This window comes from Pinus tabuliformis, chromosome 7, assembly GCF_031772625.1.
Source record: "Pinus tabuliformis cultivar Carrire ecotype Pingquan chromosome 7, CPIR1, whole genome shotgun sequence".
Taxonomy (NCBI): Eukaryota; Viridiplantae; Streptophyta; class Pinopsida; order Pinales; family Pinaceae; genus Pinus; species Pinus tabuliformis.
Window position 1 is genome coordinate 2,046,175,178 of NC_142293.1, and position 15,108 is coordinate 2,046,190,285.

At 41.0% G+C, this 15,108-nt stretch overlaps 1 pseudogene; it reads right to left on the bottom strand.

The window, feature by feature from the left end:
* The window catches only part of LOC149256734 (polypyrimidine tract-binding protein homolog 1-like), a 119,728-nt pseudogene extending 113,312 nt beyond the window's left edge, over positions 1–6,416 (bottom strand).
* Between the last annotated feature and the right edge of the window lie 8,692 nt (positions 6,417–15,108).

Here is a 15,108-nt window from a genome sequence, read left to right on the forward strand (position 1 = left end):
CTAAGTGAGTTTCAAACAACTTAGTCCCCCTTCATCAACCCTTTCATTCATATTAACCCCTAACTCTATTATGTAATTCCCCTATGTTACCCTTCCCCTAATATTATTAACACCATGGTGTCTAAACCCCAAACATTGTATAAATACCCCTCCCCTTGGCATTATAGCCATATGTTCTCTAGCAGGGATCAAAATGACATCTGGTCACTTTGATGAACCTAAACCTTACTCCTCTCCCTTCATCTGAATCCATTTCACTCATTAAATCTTCATTTTTCAAGAGAAAACCTTATAAAGACCCTCTCCTACCCATAACCTGCTTTGCATTATGAAATAATCCAAAAACCCACTTTTGGCACTTATCCAAAGTATCGACGCATATATTTTATTTTTCAAAATGCATTGAAAAACATTACAAAACACCTTATCCCTAAGCTTTTCCGCTGAGCGCGCGTCCCAAAAGAAATATTAAATAAATCCTCCGCCTGTGTCCGTATCCACCGATTACATCGCTCTTCCGTCAACCGTCGGATCGGACCCATATGATCCGACGGCCCTCATTCATATCGGAGCGGCCCCGACATCCGACAGATACCTTCCGATATCTGTCAGAAGGTGATGTCAGGCCACCACCACGCGCCTTCCCCACAGTGCATCGAAGGTACGCCTGACACATTCCACCTCCGTATCTATAGCGGTGCGATATGAAACTGCTAACCGTTTCCGGTTTCGGTCGATCCGCCCATCCCACATCATCCCCACGTCATTGCCACCCCGCCATCGCGTCAACATTTTTGTCCGCCCCTGTGCCAATGTGTCTGCCACCGCATCATCCCCGTGGACCAATCGCAGCTCGCCACCTCACCCGATGACGTCATGCTGACGTCATCCGAGCTTGACCCCACCCGATGATGTCATGCTGACGTCATCCAAAAAAAGCGCCAAAATGCCAAAAGGTCCATATTTTGGCCAATTTTCACGTTTTTTCATACTTTTTACCGATTTGCTGTTGCTTTCGCTGCATGGTCTTTTACGTCCAAACCTGCGCCACCCTGCTGGAATCGATCTGAAGACCTCCGGCGCACCAATTCTACCCACATTCGTGACCGTCGCTCGCTGTTTACCAGGTATTTCTCCTCGTTCATCCTCCATACGCCTAAATTGTCTGTAAATTCCCTCAGAAAGCTCAAAAGACACTGAAACTTATCATTTTACCGGCAAATTCCCTCTGCATAGCCTCTATTTCCAACTGTGAGTTCGAAAACCACCAGCTAAGCCTTGTTTGCCTGAATTTTCATCGAAAACTGCATACTGTTCGCGCAATCGTGAACCAGTTAGTCAAACTATTAATACCTGCTACAAAAGACAGATTGAGACCAGACATTGGTCTTATTTACACTTCAAACAGTATTTCAATTACTGCAGTTCATCATTAACCCTTTATCCTTGAAAAATTCACCTTGCTCGGATAAACAAAGCTCCTTTGTGTTACTCTACATAGCAGCATCCATTTGCAAATCCTAGGAAAGACTATGGATCCACCTGTGGCTCCTGTAGCACTAAATATAGCTCCATTGAATGCCCCTCAAAGAGAATTGGAGTGGCAACCCCTGGCAGACATGGACTATCAGATTTCAGAAGAAATGCTAATGAGAACCAAGTTCCACATTCACCTGCTCAATGAATTAAAGGCCAAACATGAAACTGGAACAAATGTGCTAGGCATATAGGATTCTTTTCTTCCTATTTTTAAGCTCCCTCAGGTTAATCAATTCCCTGATTTAATCCATCTATGTGCTGAATGTTATTACCCTACTCAGAGGGCTGTGCTGGATCCTTCAGGCTCTGTTGTTTTCTACATCACCCCTGAAGCTATCAAAGAGATGCTCTGCTTCAAAACTCAAAAGAAATTGGTCCCTTTGTCACTAATAGACCTGATAAATCAAGGGGCTAAATTGACAGATGCTCAAGTCACTAAGCTAAATCAGTTATACATTGAGTCTGACTCTGTGAAATATCCTCCTTTGAATCAAGTATACCTCAACCAGTTGGGCAGAGACTTGGTAGACATGATCAGTCCTATTCTGGGCTATAACTCAGTAGAATTGGTAGACCAAACTGTGTTGGTAATTATGCTTATGTTCGCTCCGGGCAGATCTCCAATCTGCTATGACTATGCCACTTACATCTCCAATCTGCTATGATAACTTTGAGAAGGCTCAAATATAAGTTGTCTGGCTATGATCATGTTAAGATTCCTCACATTGAAAAATATGCAAACCAAATCAAATGGAGGAGAGGGACCTTAGAAGAGCCTGTTACACAAGAAGAGCTGAATCAAAGAGCAGTAAGGAATCTAAAGAAGATGGCTGACCTTGAACTTTGTTCACAGGTGTTTACACTTCCAAGCACACGAGTGGGAGCAGTTGCATCCTCCTCAGCTGTAAATCAGCAAACCGCTAAAGCCACTGAAAATATATCTAGCAAAGGCAAGGAAAAGGAAATGGAGACCGAACAGTCACCTCATGAGAAGGAGCAGCCACCTCCTATGACTCAAGAACAAGTAGAAAAAGAAGTGCAGCAGCAGGTAGAGAAACAACAACAACAGGAATTGCAGCAAGAAGAAGGGCAGCATGACAGAGAGCAGCCCCTACAGCAAGAAAGAGCAGTTGACGCCCCAATTTTCACTGAGCAGCAGGCTCAAAACATAGTGCCTCCTAGGCAAGAAGCTACTAATGAAGCCTCAGTCCTCCAAACTCCACAGAAGGAGGAAATAAGTAGGAAAAGAGACAGAGAAACTCCCTTGACTACATCAATAAGTCATGGTGAGAAGAGGCACAGAATGAATCCCCTTTCAGAGGAAGAGATGCCTATAGGGCAATCTTTGGGCATGGGCCCACCCAGCATGGAGGCATCCGCAAGCTCCTTCCAGCAGGAACAGGACAGAACATTGGGAGGAGAGGTCAGCTCCTCTAGCCAGCAAAGAGAGGGAGAAATGAGCATTAAGCAACAGTTCATAGAGATTAAGAGGAGAAATGACCCCATAAAAATACAACTGTACAACCATTTGTTGAAAATGGCTCCCACCAACCAGCAACGACTAATGTCTGCATATGATGTCCAGGAGGGAAAAATGATTATGAGCCATTTCATGCCAACCACTACGCATCCACAGTCCGCTTCTGATTACCTAAGGACCAATCTAGAGGTCCTTGCCAAGGACATACACCCAATGGACAAGATTGAATTACATAAGCAGACTGGGGAAATGGTGTATGCCTCTTTGGCAGACAAAACATTAGATAACTACAGGCTAGAAAATAGCCTTAATAATACAGCCTCTCAACTGGAGTTGGATAGAGCATCATCTCAGGCAAAGGACAACAGAATAAAGTCCTTAGAGGATATAATTATTGAGATTGGGCATGATCCCAAGGATATCAAGGGAATACATGAAATATTAAAGTTGAGGGATGCTGATATGGCTGCCTTAAGAAGAAAGGTCAAACTCCCATCCACAATTCACCCTCAGACAGATGAGGTAGCTCAACAAAGGCATGATCAAGATGCCACAGCCCTGCTGGTGTCTCTTTATAAACAGCTCATTCAAAATCAAGAAAAGCTGGGAGAATCAGAGGCTGCACAGGCAGCATTGCAAGCAACATTGAAACAAAAAGAAGAAGGGCAGACCTCCCAGCCTCCTCCTCTAATCATTAATCTTGAGGAAGCTGCTCCTATTACTACTCCTCCTCCTCAACAGACTGAGCAAACAGCGCCATCTACTTCAGCACCACCGACAACAGAGCAGGACACAAGCTTAGATATGCAAAAGCTAAGGACTGAAATTCAAGCCCTGGAAGCTCAAATGACAGAATTAAATGAGACCAGGGAGAAATTAGCCAAAGTCAATGATAGATATGACAAATCAAAGCAGGTTGTGGCAGAAAAGGGCAGGGAAGTAAAAGCCCTCAAAGATAAGATCAAAGAGCTAGAAAATGAGCTCAAATTAGATAAAGTTGTGGCTGAGATTAGAACAGTGCTGTGGGCTAATATTGGCCAGTCCATTACTGACCAATGGCAGTATATTGAAACCATCCATGAGCAGCTAGAGCTCATTCCAAAGGCACAGGCTGAAATTCACAGATCAAGGAATGCCCTGAGCAATATGCCTGAAGTTGCCACCAGGATGATTAATGTGCTGAACAATAGAACAAGCTCTCAGTTATCTACCATGGGGATTTCTAACAGAACTGAGACCATTCAATTAATCAAGAGGGTTCTTACTTTGAGAAACTTGGTGCAAACATTAGAAAGAAGAACCCAAGACATGCAAACTGAGGTAAACAAGTTCATGGACAAGTTTCAGGTGTTGCAAAACAGAGGGCTCCCTAGCTTATTGAATAGCGCAAGGAGACTATTCACACATGAACAGTATGCCAAAAGGGTGAATGCATTTGCCACGAGCCAGATAAATGAGAAGCCCAGCACCTCAGAAGAAACAGGGCCAGTTACAGGACAGACTCTCTACAACAAAGTAGAAAGTTTATTTTTTATAATGAATGAAATCAAACACTTGTTTGAAGTGGCTCCAAATTTTTATAAGTATACAGAGGCAGAGGAGACTATGGATGCAATTCTCAGGCATCAATTACCTACACAGGACTGGTGGACCAAGGCAATTCAAATGATTTTATAAACAGTAAGCCATTCACCAAATTTTGTTTATAGAAATACGAAATGTCATGCACAGGACAGTTTAAAATAATCAGCATGCATTAAAGATGAAAGCTGAGCCAACTCAGCAGAACTTATGGCCAACAAAGCAAAATGAGAAGCTACAGGTGTCCAGGCCGAGAAGCTACAGCAGAGCAGCTATAAAGACGCGTTTTCCAGCATTGATGCAGATTACTCCAACCGACTCGTTGGATTCCAAAAGCTAAAATATCTTCTGACAGATGAAAAGAGCATTTATGTTGTATTAAAGGCAGCAATAACTTCTTATCTGTTGTTCTGTACTAAGTTGGTGTAGCATTTATTTCTCAGATGACTCAACGCCTTAGATATTTTGTAAAACTGTTTGTATATATTTTCCCCTCGCAGAAGCTTGAGGGGTTGGTTGTTGTTTATTTCTCTTGAAGAAGTTTCTTCTGTTGTAATCTTTTCCGAGTTAATAAAGAAAAGTGATGGAATTTCTCAAGTGCTGAAGTCAGTTGAATGCATTCTGGTGTTTGTTGAATACTGCAGGATCCCTGTGCATCTTACAATACAATAAGTTTTCTGTAACTCTTTCGTTATGTGTTTAAATCTCTTGCAACCCATATCTGTTTCTAAATTTCTAAAGGTTTAACAGCAGAGAAAAAGAATAGCCTTCAGGATTTATTCATAGAATACCCTGGGCTCAATCTGTGTTGTTAATGAATGTTTTCTTCAGCTATAATCTATATAAGTGTAATTCTTAATTGCTGCACTTTCAGGATATATCTTTCACAGTGATCATAGTTTTCAGGAATTCAACTTTGCTCCTGGGTAACATATTTCACTTTCACATCACCAGCTTAATGGAGAATTCTTAAATGCTTTCCATGGGCTGATCATATTTCATCACTTAAAGTTTAAACTGTTTTGTTGGATACCCAATAGGCCCTGTAGGCTGAACATTCTCTTTCAAGCATTCCAAGCACTTCACACCTCTAGACTCCATTGCCCAATGAAATATAACTGTTTAAACATTACACCTTAAGCATTGAGAGAAGTCTTCCAACCAAAATATAAACCAAAACCTGAGCATAATAGCTAGCCTGAAACCTTAAACAAAACATAGACAAATCATAAAGAGAGAGCCCTCTCTGGTTACAGTTTGGCTAGGAACAGTAACCCAAAGATTGGTTAGTGGTTACCCCGGCCGTATTCCCTTGGGAGTCAAAGGGAACAACCTGGGTGATAACATAATTGGCGACTCCACTGGGGACTTCCTCAAGATTTTCTAATCTCTGTTTATCTCTTGAAAGCTGATCATTCACGCTGATAGCTTTGGAAAATACACAGTGAGTTCAATATCTTGTCTGGCCTCTGTAGACACAAATATATCCTGCAAAATACCAAAAAGAAGTTTAGAAACTGGCTCCTAAAAGGAAAACCAAACATACCAGGTCAAACCCTGACCCAGACCCACCAGTTGCTTTTGAAAATCCTAATATAATCCCTAGGATCCTTAGGAAGCAACAGGGACAGCAAACTCTTGCTAACTCAAGTCCTGAAACAGGTCATCCCAACCCTGTTCCAACTCCTATCAAGGTTCTGTTTCGGTCTACCCTTGATTCCCCCAGTTCCCCTTCTACATCCCAAAGCCCTCCTTTCACACCTTCATCCACTGCACATATTCCTTTGATCAACATCCCAGTTTCTACCCCTCCCATTAATCCTGTTATACCAATAATCCCTGTTATCCCATTTATCCCTATCAATCCTATAAACCCTGTAAATATGGCCAATAGGTATGCACCTTTGCAGTTACCTGCCAATCCTGCAGCTCTACCCCAAGACTATCAATCCAAAATCTCATATTTTGACTCCACTGGCCCTTTCACAGCTACTCAGCATGCCAAAAAGATGCAAGACCATTTTGAGAACTATGAAATAGATGATGACAGTGTGAGGATGAGAATTTTTGTTCAAAGTTTAACTGGTGATGTAAGAACTTGGTTTAGATCCCTGAATGCAAATTCCATCACAACTCCTGATGAACTTTATCAAGCCTTTACTAACAGATGGGAGAAGAAGAAAGATCCTCTCCACATACTTGGTGAATATGACACTATTAGGAGAGGTCCTCAAGAGACAGTTTTGGAGTATTGTGCAAGGTTCAACAATGTATATAATGCAATTCCACAAAACTTAAGACCTCCTCTTGATTTGGCCTTGTACAAATTCCCTGATGGTTTTGACCCTGATATGGCTTATCAGTTGAAGGAGAGAGCTCCTGAATCCCTTGCAGATGCCCAAAAGGTTGCTGTCACAGTGGAAGCTAACCTGATTGCTAAAAGAAACAGAGCAAGGCTGGAAAAGAGAACCATCTTCAAAGAAGAACCCTCAGGTTTTGATCAAAAATTGGATGCAATACTTACTGGTATGAAAAGATTGGGTGATAGAGTGGACTCAGTTGAAAGAAAGTCATCATGGGAAGCACCACAGAACAACCCTCCTAGGAATCCAAATTTTAGGAGAACTCAAAACCCAAACATAGGCAAGGCAAATGCTGATCCAGACATAAGACCCCCTTTTCAAGAAAACTATGCAGAGACCTCTACGTCACCGGAACCCAATGAAGATCCTCACATTAACCTAATGGGTTTGGATGGTGAGAATCAAGTTTTTTTGACACAAGAAGATCATGAGGATGATGAAATCAAACTGTTCCAAACCAAATCAGGTGAATCATTTGACTTTAAACAAGGCTATGATACAGCTGTTTATGAAGTCCATAAGCAATACAAGCTAAGGAGCAGAACTGTGAATGTAACTCAGCCTGAAAAGACTAAAGACAGCCAACAGCCCAAAAGAGCCATAGTAATAGAACCTGATGATAAAACAAAGTCACCTGCAGAAGAAGTAATTATTGAAGAAGTCACTGAACCATCCTTCTCAAAACAACAGCCTGTGGCAGCATCTACCTTTCACCCTAATCCTAGTCTCACTCTTCAAGAGATGAGTAAAAAGGACAAACCCCAAAACCTAGATAAGGAACAAGAAGAAGGATTAGGGAACAAAGAAAGGACCGTTATCCATAACCCTAAAACCCAGTTTGAAAAACCCTTTGACCTAGAAACTGAACTTGGCAAATTAAAGATAGCAATTCCCCTCTCAGAACTAGCCAAGCATGACATTTATAAACAACAGATCAAGAAGTCCCTTCAACTCACCAATAGCAAAGATGATGTAAACGTGTTGGATGACACTCCAGAATTGCTGTTTGGCCCAGAGGTGGATGGAAAAACAGTAGTCACAGGCATATTACCTTTTTATGTCAGCTTACATATTCATGATAAAATATTACATAATGCAATGTTTGATTCAGGTGCTTCTCACAACCTCATGCCAAAAGCAGTCATGGAAAGATTGAATTTAGATATAACAAGACCATATAAGGACCTGTTTTCCTTTGACTCCAGTCAAGTCAAGTGTTTAGGTCTCATAAAGGATTTGTGTGTGTCTCTGGTTCAATACCCAAACAAAACAATTCTAATGGATGTTGTAGTTGCTGATATCCCACCTAAATATGGGATGCTGTTATCAAGATCATGGGGGGCTAAACTCCAAGGCTCCCTACAATTAGACATGTCATATGCCACTATCTCTGTTTTTGGACAACCAAAAAGACTATACAGGGAAACACTCATGAAATACATGGTCAGCAGTGAAGAAAAACCTCAAAACTTTCCCATATATGCTGTCCATTCAGACATAGACTCATACATTCTCTTCAATGACAGCACAACTCCCTCAAATAATGATGTTGAAACCAAGATATTCATACAAGAGGAAAACAGTAAGGAAGCTCCTATTACCCATGAAACAACAGCAAATCAATCACTAGACACTGCTACTGCTCTAGTTGTTAAACATATTCAATCAAATGATGGGACTGTCATAGAGGACAAACCAGAGCTAGAACCAGAAGTTCAACTTACAAGTCCAGCTCATGGACAGATCATTAAATCTCCCTCACAAAAAGATATTCTATGGTTCCTTGAATTTGATGGCTCAGTCAATAAACTAGGGGCAGGAGCTGGAGTTTGGATACACAACAAAGAAAACAGTCATGCAGAAGGCAGAGCTTATAGATTAAACTTCAGATGTACCAATAACATGGCAGAATATGAAGCTCTTTTACTAGGTCTCAAGTTAGTAAAGTTCTTACAAGCTGCCAGAGTTTCAATCATGGGAGATTCAGATTTAGTCATTCAACAAGTAAAGGGAAATTTTGTCACCAACGACAAAAGGTTGAGGTCTTATAGGTCTGCTGTTGCTGAAATACTAAACTCCTTCTCTGAATTCCAAATCACCAAAATTTCCAGGACTCACAATCTTCATGCCCATAGTTTGGCCACATTTGCTAGTACTTGCAAATTACCATTGGAACCTAACAATTGTTTCACAGCTGAGATAAAACACAGACCCTCCATTCCAAACAATGTCAAAGATTGGCAAGTATTTGAGGATGATATGCAAATAAACAATTTTTTAACTTTACAACAAGAATTTGCAGGATTAAATATTGACACTGACAGAGCAAGTCAATCACAACTACAGTTTCAACAGGTTGTTCACCCAATATCACCTAGAACAGCAAAACAAATACTGCATCCAACCATTTTCAACAAGGAAAACATTCAGAAAATTCAACAAATCAGTTGTGAAGAAGTGACCAATGCTGAAGCTGAGATAATAGAGCTGAAAGACAATTTCCTTCCAACAGGCCTCACTCCATTAGAGGACATCTTTGATTCAAATGATATTCCTAGAAAACCAAAAATGCAGCCTATCAATGCAGCCATTGAAGAATGTAACATTGGTACCATTCACAAGCCCAAAATTATAAAGTTGTCTGCATCCTTACCTCCTGATCAAAAACCTAAATACATTGACCTTTTCAAAGAATTTCAGGATGTCTTTGCATGGGGCTATGAGGATCTAAAGTCCTATGATACATCTATCATCCAGCACACTATCCCCCTCAAGCCCAATCAAAAACCATTCAAACAAAAATTGAGAAGGATCAATCCTATGCTACTTCCTTCAATTGAAAAGGAATTACAAAAAATGTTTAAAGCTGGTATCATAGCACCAATCAGGTTCTCTGATTGGATTTCAAACTTAGTCCCTACAAGAAAGAAAACTGGTGAAATAAGGCTTTGTGTGGACCTAAGGAATCTAAATCAAGTATCACTCAAAGACAACTACCCCTTACCCAAGATGGATCACATTCTCCAAAGAGTGGTGGGAGCCTCAAGAATCTCACTACTTGATGGATTCTCAGGCTTTAATCAAATCCTGGTACACCCTGATGACCAAGATAAAACTGCATTTACAACCCCATGGGGAACTTTCAAATATGTAAAAATGCCTTTTGGATTGAAAAATGCAGGGGCCACATTTCAAAGAGCAATGGACATTGCTTTTGCAAAGGAGATTCATGACTTCTTAGTCATTTACTTAGATGACCTCACACCTTTTTCAAAATCTGACCAAGAACACTTAAAACACTTAAGACAGATTTTCTTAACATGTAGGAAATATGGAATTTCCTTGAATCCCAAGAAATCTTTATTTGGTTTGGAAGAAGGTAAGCTCTTAGGACACATCATTTCAAAGGATGGCATAAGAATTGACCCAGATAGGATACAAGCTATCCTACAAATGACCCACCCAAGGAATATCAAAGAATTGCAAGCATTCTTGGGAAAGATCAACTTCCTAAGAAGGTTTATCCCAAACTTAGCAGAGCTAATCAGATTGCTAAATAATATGCTGAAAAAAGATTCAAAAGTGAAGTGGACTGTTGAAGCCAATCAAGCATTTGAAGGTATAAAATTGGCCCTTACCCAAACCCTAGTCTTGACCAATCCTCAATTTGACAGAGAATTTATAATCTTCTCTTTTGCCTCCCAGCATACAATTGCTGCTGTTTTGTTACAGAAAGATGACATAGGGATTGAGAAGCCAATTGCTTTCTTTAGCAGAGCTCTTAGAGATGCACCTTTAAAATATCAAATCATGGAAAAGCAAGCTTATGCTTTGGTCAAAGCCATCAAAGACTTTAGGATCCACATCCTTTATTCCCATGTGGTAGCATATGTGCCAAGTCCCATTGTAAAAGACATACTCACTCAAGAAAACCTAGAAGGCAGAAGAGGAAAATGGATTGCCAACATCTTGGAATTTGATATTGAAATTAAACCTACAAAACTGATAAAAGGCCAAGGTTTGGCCAAATTAATGACAGAGGCAAACTTCCAAGCCTTAGACATCAACCAGCTGGACAGTGAACCGAAGCTGGTGACTCTAGAGATCAATGTAGCCTTTGAACAATCCCCCTGGTACTCTGATATATGTTATGTATTGCAAAACCTGTGTGCTCCCCCAGGACTGTCCAAAACTAAAAGTAGGTTCTTAAAAATGAAAACCTCAAGATTTTGCGTGATCGATGGCAATTTGCTTTGGAAAAACCATGAAGGAATATTGCTGCACTGTTTAATTGAAAATGAGACTAACAATATCATGAAACAATTTCATGCAGGAGACTATGGTGGACACTTGTATTGGAAGTCCACTGTGGACAAAATATTAAGGGCTGGTTACTATTGGCCCACTGTTTTCTCTAATGTTAAAAAATTTACCACATCATGTCACAAGTGTCAAGTGTTCGAGGGTAAGAGAAAGTTGTTACCACTTCCCTTAAGGCCTATTGCAACAGAGAGACCTTTTCAACAATGGGGCCTGGACTTCATTGGGGAAATTCATCCCTCATCCTCAGGACAACACAGGTGGATTCTAACAGCAACAGACTATTTCACCAAGTGGATTGAAGCTGCCCCATGCAGACAAGCAAATGATTCAATAATCATTCAGTTCTTGGAGAACAACATATTGGCTAGATTTGGCTGCCCTGATAAAATAATCATAGACAATGCTGCTGCTTTCAGATCTAAAAAGATGGTGAATTTCTGCCACAAATTTCACATCACCTTGGGCCATTCTACTGCTTATTATCCCCAAGGAAATGGCCTGGCTGAATCATCAAACAAGAGCCTAGTAAACATTATAAAGAAGGTGCTGGAAGAAAACAAGAAGAATTGGCATAAAAAGCTGGTCAATGCCTTATGGGCAGATAGAATAACAACCAAAAGATCAATTGGGACCAGCCCATATGAGTTGGTTTATGGATTAGAAGCCAAATTTCCTTCATCACTAGGGGTTCCTGTCATGAAACTACTGCAAGAGAGTCAAGCTGAGCCCAATGATATGCAAAGGAGGGTGAATCAAATTATATGTTTGCAGCAAACTAGAGACAAAGTTTTCAACAGAGTTCAAGTGCTACAAGAAAAGCTAAAGAAGGCCTTTGACCGAAGAACCAAGGCAGAAGACTTTAGTGTTGGAGACAAAGTCCTCAAGTGGGATGCAAGAAGAGAAGATAAAGGAAAACATGGAAAATTTGACTCCCTATGGAGAGGACCATTTGCTGTCCAAGCAGTGCAAGGAAACAATACATATTTCCTCAAAAGTCTTAGTGAAACTGACTTGGATGAAGGTCCTGTGAATGGCAGGATGTTGAAGCACTATTTTGACTATTACCCATAAGTGCAGCCTGGATTTCCCTTGTACATATTCAAATGTATATATTATTTTCTGTTAAGATGTAAAGTGCAGTTTCTCAAGTCCTCTTAATTACCAGAAAAGGGGTAGATAGGTTCAAAGATCTACCAAGAAGGAAGGGCACAATTTTGGTATTCCAAAGCAACATACTGCCAGTTTTGGTAAAAGCAGTCAAGGGCCAAGGCATTCTGACCTGCTGTTCTTGGTCTTTCAAATGAAAAACCATCCCCATGTGGAGCCACTGTTAGCTACCTATACCAATAGGTTTCATATTTCATGATTGGCTATAAAAGTTCCAAATATGCTCTGCTTTGATGATGCAAAGATCACATATTTCCAAAGGAATACAAGGTGTGTAAATAGCTTAATGTGTCCCAATTTTGATGGATGGTCCAACAGTCTAATCTGGATCATGCCAAGGTTTAAATTTGCAGTTGTAGAATAGAGAAAGAAGTCTGTCCAAACTGTTTAATCTTGGCAGACAAGTAGCTTAGGTAGAGAAGTAAGGTTCCCAACTGCTTAATCTGGGACCTTGGAAGAAATAAGGGTAGAATTAGATAGAGAATCAAAGGAAAAAAGCCAAAGAAAAGAAAAGGCAAACAAGGGTCTGCAAGCCTAAGTGCACCCTCCAAGAAGAAACAAAAAATGCTAGGCAAGTAGATGGGTAGGCAGTTGGGGTTGCAGAAAGGTCATTACTTACAAAGTGCATGTATGTTAAACTTGTTCACAAGGCAAAATCAGTTAATTGAGAAGGTATTCTTCTTCATCAAATTGCAGCAAAGCAAAGGAGTATGTCTAACCTCCATTCTTTCCCCTTTTCATTTCATCTCTAACACTCCCTCATCAGTTGAAATTCATCAAAGAAATTGTGGTTTTATGTTGGTTCTTGTTCCTTTGGAAGCCACATTTCTTGTCTAAAATTCTTTTCATTTTGATCTACTCCCTAAACTAAGTGAGTTTCAAACAACTTAGTCCCCCTTCATCCACCCTTTCATTCATATTAACCCCTAACTCTATTATGTAATTCCCCTATGTTACCCTTCCCCTAATATTATTAACACCATGGTGTCTAAACCCCAAACATTGTATAAATACCCCTCCCATTGGCATTATAGCCATATGTTCTCTAGTAGGGATCAAAATGACATCTGGTCACTTTGATGAACCTAAACCTTACTCCTCTCCCTTCATCTGAATCCATTTCACTCATTAAATCTTCATTTGTCAAGAGAAAACCTTATAAAGACCCTCTCCTACCCATAACCCGCTTTGCATTATGAAATAATCCAAAAACCCACTTTTGGCACTTATCCAAAGTATCGGCGCATATATTTTATTTTTCAAAATACATTGAAAAACATTACAAAACACCTTATCCCTAAGCTTTTCCGTTGAGCACGCGTCCCAAAAGAAATATTAAATAAATCCTCCGCCCGCGTCCGTATCCACCGATTACATCGCTCTTCCGTCAACCGTCAGATCGGACCCATTTGATCCGACGGCCCTCATTCATATCGGAGCGGCCCCGACGTCCGACAGATACCTTCCGATATCTGTCAGAAGGTGACGTCAGGCCACCGCCACGCGCCTTCCCCACAGTGCATCGGAGGTACGCCTGACACATTCCACCTCCGTATCTATAGCGGTGCGATATGAAACCGCTAACCGTTTCCGGTTTCAGTCGATCCGCCCATCCAACGTCATCCCCACGTCATTGCCACCCCGCCATCGCGTCAACATTTTTGTCCGCCCCTGTGCCAGTGTGTCTGCCACCGCATCATCCCCGTGGACCAATCGCAGCTTGCCACCTCACCTGATGACATCATGCAGACGTCATCCGAGCTTGACCCCACCCGATGACGTCATGCTGACATCATCCAAAAAAAGCGCCAAAGTCCCAAAAGGTCCATATTTTGGCCAATTATCACGTTTTTTCGCACTTTGTACCGATTTGTTGTTGCTTTCTCTGCATGTTTTTTTACGTTCGAACCTGCGCCACCCTGCTGGAATCGATCTGAAGACCTCCGGCACACCATTTCCACCTATATTCGTGACCGTTGCTCGCTGTTTACCAAGTATTTCTCCTCGTTAATCCTCCATACACCTGAATTGTCTGTAAATTCCCTCAGAAAGCTCAAAAGACACTGAAACTTATCATTTTACCGGCAAATTCGCTCTGCATAGCCGCTATTTCCAACTGTGAGTTTGAAAACCACCAGATGAGCCCTATTTGCCTGAATTTTCATCGAAAACTGCATACTGTTCACGCAATCGTGAACCAGTTAGTCGAACTCTACATACCTGTTACAAGAGACAGATTGAGACCAGACATTGGTCTTATTTACACTTCAAGCAGTATTTCAATTGCTGCAGCTGATCATTAACCATTTATCCTTGAATAATTCACCTTTCTCTGATAAAGAAAGCTCCTTTGTGTTACTTTACATAGCAACATCCATTTGCAAATCCTAGGAAAGATTATGGATCCACCTGTGGCTCCTGTAGCACTAAACATTGCTCCATTGAATGCCCCTCAAAGAGAATTGGAGTGGCAACCCCTGGCAGACATGGACTATCAGATTTCAGAAGAAATGCTAATGAGAACCAAGTTCCACATCCACCTGCTCAATGAATTAAAGGCCAAACATGAAACTGGAACAGATGTGCTGGGCATATGGGATTCTTTTCTTCCTATTTTTAAGCTCCCTCAGGTTAATCAATTCCCTGATTTAATCC